Source organism: Penaeus vannamei, chromosome 3 (assembly GCF_042767895.1).
Source record: "Penaeus vannamei isolate JL-2024 chromosome 3, ASM4276789v1, whole genome shotgun sequence".
NCBI lineage: Eukaryota > Metazoa > Arthropoda > Malacostraca > Decapoda > Penaeidae > Penaeus > Penaeus vannamei.
In genome coordinates, this window is record NC_091551.1 from 35,196,015 (window position 1) to 35,206,014 (window position 10,000).

Here is a 10,000-nt window from a genome sequence, read left to right on the forward strand (position 1 = left end):
GGAGATGTCGCAACAAAGGCAATACCTGCAACCGGTTTTCTGCGGCGAAATGTATCCCAAAAGAGGCGAAGAACTCCGAGATACTACTCCATGCTGGCAGGTGGACTCTGCCTTGCACTCGCAGGCCAGGGCGCGACGGGGAAACATGATGGTCTCATGAAAAAAAGACTTTGAGAAAAGGACTTTCCGCAGAAGGGAGACCGTCAACGAACCTGCTTTTGAGTGCTTCATATACTGTTTAACAAGATCAGTTGCAATTTATATATATATATATATATATATATATATATATATATATATATATATATATATATATGTAGAATATTGCGAGTTTAAGTTTTGTTATAAGCTTCCAGTGATAAAGTTTTCTTTGATTAATAACGTTTTATAGAAAACGGTGCTAATTTTATTTCATTTTTTGCTGCTGGCATTTTTGATTTGAAATATATTTGTATGTGGACTATGTTATGTGAAGCATACGTGCATATAGGCTGATGTACAACTGAATGAATGGATAATTGTCATTATGAGTCGGATGTCCTGTTTATCCAGTGAATGAAATTGAAATATGTGATATGGTCTAGACGTTGCCGCGTTTTCCCGCCAAATTTACCTTAGCAACAAGTAGCCCCGCCCCTTGCAGCATCTATAATTAATGAAAGAGTATAGTTATACCGGAAGGTTGAGTCTGAGACAATCACTGATATGAAGATATACATTGACAATAAGAATGAAATTTAAACATGCATTGACTAATTCTTGATAATAGCTCATTTGCACAAGTGTTTTCCATCCTTGAAGTTGATTGGCTCACGCACGAGCAGCGCTTTGTTCTGATTGGTCCACGTGTACTCTGCATTATGATTGGCTGCGAAAGCCTGTGTTAGGCGCCATTACCACTTGGAGGAGGGTTTTTTGTTGACGGACACGCTCATAGAAATTGCATTTGTGCAGTGACATTCTTATTAACGCCAGTATTTCTGGGAAGAGCTGGCAGTTAAAGTGTGAAAAAAACTGTTGGAGTCATAGTGATAACCCCAAAGACTTCAGTGTAGTCTGGGAAAGAGCACTGGAGTTGGGCTTGTCACCTTGCAGAGTGATTTCTACCATCACATGGTCTTCGCATTGGTTGGTATTAATTGTATACTGTATTTTCTTTATATGAATAGTGATGTTCTATTATTTCCAAGTAGATCCTATATGTGTCAAGTACTAATACCTGATATGATGTTTCATATAAGTGAAATTGTCTCATAGATGCAAGGGTGCAGGCTGGCTACCTGTCATGAGATGGTGTACCTGTCGTGACGTGACGTGCCTGTGGTGATGAGGTGGTGATGTGAAGCGTCAGTGCTACCTGCTTTGGGATACGATGTAAATATTTTTATGTTTATGTGATGAATTTGCTACTTGTCTGTCATTTTTAAGTGCTTATACATTCATTTATATATACGGTAGATATGCAAGTTTAGACTAATAGATTCCTTTTTTTTGTGTGTGTAATGAATGTTCATTGAGTCGGGCTGTATATCTACAGATAGTTCCGAGTTTATTTCATATATTTATGTTAATAGGCTTCCAGTCTTTTGAAATAAGAAAAGTAAAGCGTTACACATCTTTAATTCATGTAGCAAGAAAGCCCAGACTTAAATAATTGTGGTACTTTGTTCAATGACCTCTATTTCAGTACGTGGTTACCAATGTTTTATTTGTTTGCAGCTCGAATGTCTCCAGGAAAGGATTAAACCGTGTGCAAGAATCCAAGAGATTATTCTTGATGCCCTTATTGATGCAGGTGATGCTGACACGTTGCACTGGTGGCCCTACAGTGTGACGTATTTGTAGTTGGAGATACTGTGGGCTACAATATATATATATGATATATATATATATATTGTATATATATATTATATATATATTATTTATATATATTATATATATATACATATATATAATATGTATGTATAATATGTATATATATATATGATATGTATGTATAATATGTATATATATATAATATGTATGTATAATATGTATATATATATATAATATGATATATATATTATATATATATTATATATATATATATTATATATACATATATATATACACACATAAATAAATAAATAAATAAATAAATAAATATATATATATATATATATATATATATATATATATATATATATATATATGTGTGTGTGTGTGTGTGTGTGTGTGTGTGTGTGTGTGTGTGTGTGTGTATGTATGTATCGGCCGCAACGAAATCGCCACCTTATCTGGACGGCAAATTTGCTGAATGTCTGATGGAAAATGGATGTTTTTACAGTGTATTTGCTACACCTTTCCTTTTTTTCTTTCTTAAGTTGTTCGTCTGTCTCGCTATCATTAATTCATTCTGTTCCATTTTATATTTAATCATCTCTTATATCTTCTCAGTCTTTCTCCATCTCCACTATGCTTCCTCCTCCGTTTCTCTATTTTACTTTTCATTTTTTCTTCTCTCTTCCCCTCTCAGTATCAAGTAACATCGACGCACTGTAAAGCTGTTCTGATTCTCTTCCTCTTTACAAGGTGCAGCATGACGTATGACTTTTGAAGCATTAACGAGGGAGCGTTTTCATCAACTATGCCACTTAAGTATCTTCTGTTCTGTGGTTATGTAAACCTCATAATGAATGTTTTAAGGGATAAAATTCCTTTCTTCAATGACGTGAAGATACGTCATTGTATTTCCAGTCAAGTAGTTTCTCCAAAATGAGACTCAAAGACTCTATCGAAGTTAAAATCCCTTTGATCAGCTGTCCCTCCGCCAAATACCTGAGTAATTGACTTCCAGCTAAAGGTTTATTGCATTTAGTCCCCTTACCTTGCCACTTTAATTTGGCTGTTCGTGTTGCGTCAGACTCGGTCGGGTCTGATGTACTCTCTCCTACTTTCTCTCCTCCCCTTCACTTCTCTCTCTGTCTCTGCCAGTCTATCTGTCTGTCTGTATGTGTGTGTGTGTGTGTGTGCATGAACACACATACACACACACACATACACACACACACACACACACACACACACACACACATATATATATATATATATATATATATATATATATATATATATACATATATATATATATATATACAAACATACATATTTGTGTATATATATGTATGCATATATATACACATATATATGATATATATGTACTGCATATATATACATACATATTTTATATATAAAAATATGTATCTCTCAGATATAGATAGATGGATAGATAGATATGTATATATATATTTATTTATTTATGTTAATATCTATTATATATATGATATGCATGTATATATATGAACACGGCCACAAATATAGTAACGTACACAACTTTGAGAGGGATAAGCAGTAGCAATAAGAAATGAAGATACAACGTTACGTCTCGAACTCTCCACGAGTTCATCTTCAAACGAAAGGTCGCCCGAAATGGACACCTGGAGAGAAATTTGCCAAGATTATAAAGCGTTAGAGAGAGAGAACGAAAAGGAGCTGAATCAGGTCTCAGGAGGAGGGTCAAGGTCGAAGTGTCTGGGGAAACTTTACTGATTGACGGCGGAGTAAGGTCATCCAAGCACCATTGACCCAAGTTGGAATTAGGCAATTTGAGTTGCTTGTTATTTAAGAAATTTATAGTGGATAGTAGTGCAATAAGACAAACATATCGATGCTTATACCATTGATGGAAGTTTAATCTAAAAAAAATATTTAAACGCATTTTCGGTCAATTTGGACACGAATGTCTTCGCACCGAGTGCGAGGGTTCCCCCCTCTCTCTCTCTCCCTCTTCCTCCCTCCTTCTCTCTCTCTCCCTCTCCCTCCCCCCTTCTCTCTCTCTCCCTCTCCCTCCCCCCTTCTCTCTCTCTCCCTCTCCCTCCCCCCTTCTCTCTCTCTCCCTCTCCCTCCCCCCTTCTCTCTCTCTCCCTCTCCCTCCCCCCTTCTCTCTCTCTCCCTCTCCCTCCCCCCTTCTCTCTCTCTCTCTCTCTCTCTCTCTCTCTCTCTCTCTCTCTCTCTCTCTCTCTCTCTCTCCCTTTCTCTCTCTCTCCCTCCCTCCCTCCCTCCCTCTCCCTCTCCCTCTCCCTCTCCCTCTCCCTCTCCCTCTCCCTCTCCCTCCCTCCCTCTCCCTCCCCCTCTCTCTCTCTCTCTCTCTCTCTCTCTCTCTCTCTCTCTCTCTCTCTCTCTCTCTCTCTCTCTCTCGCTCTCTCTCTCTCTCTCTCTCTCTCTCTCTCTCTCTCTCTTTTCCGTCCTCTCCCCGACACTCCCTCTCCTTCCCCATCCTCGCCACCTGCCTCCCTTCAGCCCGTCCCTCAGAGACACCATCCGTCACTCCCGCAGCATCCAGCCAGACTCAATCGCCATCCGGATTCCCACGCGGCCCGTCCATCCCGCTGCATTATGCGAGCGAGGGAACACAGCGCTCGGGCGGGACGTGTTTGCGCCGCGATGAGGGAAAAAGACAAAGGGAGAGCGGGGAGGGAACGGTCGCCGCGGAGGGTTATAAACAGGTCATTTGTTCTGGTAGTTGTGGAGGAAATGGGTGTGGGGTTGTGGTGTGGTGCTGGATTGGGGTAAAGATGGTTGTGGTGGTAAGTATAAATATGGTGATGGTAAATGTGTAAAGAGAGATAGTAAACAATCTGGGAATCCAAACTGCCATCACCATTACTAGTTTAGCGGCCGTTCAGAACGTTTGGGGCGAGTCTATTGCCTGGGTTGCCTCGCACGGCGCTCAAACCTCGACAGAATTGAAATAAAAACACACACACCTATTTTTCCTCATTGTTGTAGTCATCTTTTAAACAGTTTATGCATGAATTCTGGTCATTTCTTCTCTCTACAATTTTGCCGAGAACCGTTCATGCATTCAAATTAATATTCAACAACTGTGCAACGTACTTATGCATTTACATATCTTTTCATCTTCGTTATCCAAAAATCAAAACATTCACACGATTTGGATTATTCATAATTATCAGTGAAATTAAAATTGCAATTATTTCATATACTTATCATTTTGGTCTTTAATATCGTCATTAGCATCTGTAATTTCAGTATCACCATTTCAAAATTATAATAATCACGAATGTTAATAACGTTTATACCATATACCACCGCTACCGAAACTGAAGAAAATGAAATACTCCTTCAACGCTGATAATTAACCCTTTGATTTTCTTCGCTCATTCGATGGCTTCTCGGCAAGAGGACGGACCTCCCGAAGAGGCCTGGCGACGGGCGGAGGCCTTGGGGCGAGAGGACGACGGCCCGGTGAGAGTTTCCGTCGCAGCTTCCCCGCGCCTTCGCTGCTTGGGGAGATCGCGCGAAAGCTGGGGGATTTTGGGATTAGAAAAGCGCGTATTTAGAATCTAGATTTCTTGTGCTCCTGACTGCTTTTTTCTAGTTATTAATATTTACTTATAGCAACACTAAGAAAAATAACCACAAAAATAAGGATAGCAATAAAGATGCTAATGATGATAATGATATGATGATAATGATAATGACATCAACAACAGTAATAAAAAGGATGATGATGATGATAATGATAATAATAATGATACTGATAATGACAAAACTTGGGAAGATCACGCGAAAAGGGGGTGATCTTTGTATTAGAAAAACGTGTATGTAGAATCTAGATTTGTTGTGCTCCGATTGCTCTTTTCCAGGTAACAATATTTCCAGCATTATTACTGTTATTATCATCGTAATAACAATAACTACACTAATAAATATAACAACAACAAAAATAAGGATAACAATGAAGATGAGAATAATGATAATGATATGATGATAATGATAATGGCATCAACAACAGTAATAAACGGGACGATGACAATGATAATAATGATAATATTGATAATACTGATAACTACAAAGCTGATCATAGTAACAAAAGTAATGATGGTAAAGATGACAATTCTTACCATCACACCAATAAAGGTAATAGCAGTATAGTAATTATGTTAATGATAATGATGATGATAATGATACTGATAACGATGCTAAAACTACTGACAGCGATAATGATAATAACAATATGGTCATCATCATATCAGTATCATTGTCTGTATTATGCACCACGTATAAATGAGAATGATGAAAATGCTAAAACAAAAATCCAGGATAACGCTGACACCAAACGTCCATCACAATCAGCATCATCATTATCATTACCAACATCATCATCATCCCCGTAATCATTGTCACCATCATCTTCGAATCATCATGACGTCACCAGGCTTCGCAGCTGAATTACTGCAATGTTAAGTTGCAATAATTTGCAGTATTGTCATTGCTGTTGTTGTTATCACTGGTATTATGATAATAATAATAATAATGATAGTGATGATGATAATGATGATATACATATGCATATATACATATACATATATATTAACAATGATAATAATGATAACAATGATAAAAATAATTATGATGATAACAATAATAATAAAATATAATAATGGAATTGATAATGATTATGTTAAAAAAGAAAAATGATAATGATAGCCTCCGTCACATGGCGCTAATTCCTACGGTACCAACATTTACATACGTTTATTTATCAATCAAGTTTCACTTCAGAGTACAAACAAGGTCTTTAAACTCGGGACCCGTCTGAGGGCGAGCCAGGATGGCAGACCGTGTTCATTTCCTTGACTTCCCCCAAACCCTTTTAATGTAAAACAATTGAAACGACCTAACTATGTGTAGAGATCCCTTGGACTCTCCAATGTCGATCTCAACAGAAATCTGTTGATATATATATATATATATATATATATATATATATATATATATATATATATATATATATATATATGTGTGTGTGTGTGTGTACGTGTGGGTGTATGTACATATGTATATATACATGTGTGTGTGTGTATGTGTGTGTGTGTGTGTGTGTGTGTGTGTGTGTGTGTGTATGTGTGTGTGTATGTGTGTGTGTATGTGTGTGTGTGTGTGTGTGTGTGTGTTTGTGTGTGTGTGTGTGTGTGTGTGTATGTGTGTGTGTGTGTGTAGACACACACACACGCACACATTTATGTATATATATATTTATATATATATATATATACATATATATATATAAATATATATATATATATATATATATATATATATATATATATATATATATATATATATATATATATATTTAAGTATACATATATGTACGTACACACACACACAATACAGATATATATATATATATATATATATATATATATATATATATATATATATATATATATATATATATAAAAGTGTATATGTATATGTTGTATATATGTATGTATACATATATATTTTTTGTGTGTATGGGTTTATATGTGTATGCGAATGCATGGGCGCGAGCGCTAGGCATCACCACTTTAATCCTTTTCTCTCCGTTCATGAGCGTGCACTTCCGGGTCCTGCGCTGCCTTCCCGGTCGCATGCAATGTTCGGCAAAAATATTCCTTGAAAAACGAGCGCCGTAAACCTCTTTCCTCTCCTCCCTGAGCTCCTGAACACCCTCGTTGAGCGTTAAGAATAGCCTGCAAAAAGGAACAGGAAGGCTGTACGGAGAATTTGCGTTTGCGTTTAGCAATTTGCGATACTTACCTTTGGCCAGAAAGTTGTTGAAGATGACTTAAATGAAGAATTGCTAAAATTAAGAATGAAAAAAAGATATATATATTCAAGATTAAAGGTTACGTTTTAGTTTAGAATAAAACGCCACTCTTTTCTGTGAGAAGAGACCATAAAAAGCATATAATTGCTTATTTTTAAAAAGAGGATACCTGCGTAATAGATTTTTACTTTTGCGACTTTTAAATCGATCGTTAGTAATACAAGCTCAAAAAAGGAAAACGAAGAGAACTGAAAAGATATTCGTCAAAAAAGTTAATTACTGAAAGGATGAGAAGTTAAAAAGTTTTTTTTCTCTCTTTCAAAATGAGCGCAAAAGCTTTTCGTTGCTTTTACCGTTTCATGAAATTTTACATCTCTTTTTTTTTCTTCTTTTTTTCAGAAATCACAGCTACGTTTAATCTGATACAGAGGCCATAAGATTCTTTCAATTAAAAGGTGAAGTGATTTAGCGGTATTCCTGAGGTAGAGATTTCTTACACAAAATTTCTTGCAACGTAACATTACATAGTTTTCAATTCAATGGCAGCACATACACACACACACACACACACACACATACAAACACACACACAAACGCTTTCGAACTACCAAACAAACACACAATCACAAGCGCACATACGTACAGAGACAAAAAAAACAACAACACATATACACACACACACACACTGACAAACAAACACACATATACACACACACAGACAAACAAACACACACAACGCGCACGGCAATTTTCCCAGTGAGTTAACCGGGAGATAATACCAATTATACCGACTGACTTCTCCAGACAAGAAGAAAAAAGAAAAAAATAAAGTCAGGGCCTTAGGGAAGACCTCCAGAATATCGCTGGGAATTTAGAAGAAATTAACCCCCGTATTTACAACAGGAGGCGAAATTCCCACGACAATTATGACCCAAGAAAAAACGCAAAGAAAAGGAAAGAAAAAGGTTGTAAATAAAACGAAAGAAAATGAATGATTTCAGAACCTTTCTGGCCATTTTTTGTCATCAAAATGACCACGTGGAGAGAAAATTGCCGAGATAAGGGAAAAAAAAAGCGAAAACCAGTGGGACACAAATGATCTCAGGCTTTTGCAAAGATCCCATTTTAGTCTCGTTTCGAAAAGATTCGTTCGGTGTCTCTCTTTATTACACTCGCGATTCAGTTACGTGTAACCAATATCTGGGTTGAAGTCTTTCCGGGAAGGAATTCATTAACTCTTTCTCTATTTCTATCTCTCTCTTTATTTCTTTCTCTATATCTCTCTCTACCTCCCCCTCTTTCTCTCTCTCTCTCTGTCTCTCTCACACACACACACACGCTCTCTCCCTCTCTCTCTTTATCTCTCTACCTTCTATTCTCTCTCTGCATATTTCTTTTCTCTCTCTTTCTCACTCTCTCTCCCTCTTCTCCTCCTCCCAACTCTTTCTCTCTCTCCTTTCTTTTCTCTCTCACTCGTATTTCGAATATGAATTATTATCCTACATCTTCCCCTCTTCTTTCCTTTCCTAAAAATACAATCTTTCTCTGTTTGTCAACAACAGAATCCGGAAGAAGCAAGATTGATCACCCGCTTAAGCCTCCGCCGGATCTGATGTTGGCCTATGGATCCCCTTGCAACATAAATCCTTCGCTGGCAGTTGTCTCTCCCTCGATTTATGTGGTCGTCGAGTGAAGTGGATGAGAGGCCGTCGTTCATTGTGTGTGCGCCGAGGGAAGAGGAGGAGGATTCACTTGAAAAGGGAATGTGCGCATACAGGTGAATAGATAAGCTCTCGGACACATATCCATACATAGCATGTTCGTATGAGGAAATACTCACGCACATACACACGCACACATACCCACGAAAATACACACGCGCGACGGAACAACCTTTAGTAGTATTTTCTATTGGCAGTTTTCAGGCGGAGAGTTATTGGAAATCGATCACTTTTTGGCTCCTCTTAGTGATCTTAGACATTATGGTTCAGATCGAAAAAGTCCCTTGTTAGATTTTACGTTATATGTGTAACGGCAAAATAAAACGAATTTATACCTATATCTAAAAGCAGGAAAAAAAAACATACTAAGGAAAGAGGAAGAGAAAGAGGAATAAAAAACAAAACAACAAACACTAGTCAAATAAACGAACTAGAAAAGATAACACATTCTACAGCAGTTGGAACACAAATCCATTATCCATAACATAGGAAATGAATCCATGATGCCCTTTTTTGCGGCAGTGAGCACAGCGGCAAGAATTCACTTTGAACTCATATGCAAATTCGAGCAACGCAATCATCAGGGAATAAAATCGGGCCAGAATTTCGCTCTTAAATG

General features: G+C 37.3%; 1 long non-coding RNA gene across 1 annotated transcript; it reads left to right on the forward strand.

The window, feature by feature from the left end:
- The first annotated feature begins 793 nt into the window (after positions 1-793).
- LOC113806900 (uncharacterized) lies at positions 794-1,764 on the forward strand. The gene is made up of 3 exons (XR_003475837.2): positions 794-1,128; positions 1,258-1,374; positions 1,720-1,764. It is a non-coding gene; the product is annotated as an uncharacterized lncRNA (long non-coding RNA).
- Positions 1,765-10,000: the final 8,236 nt, after the last annotated feature.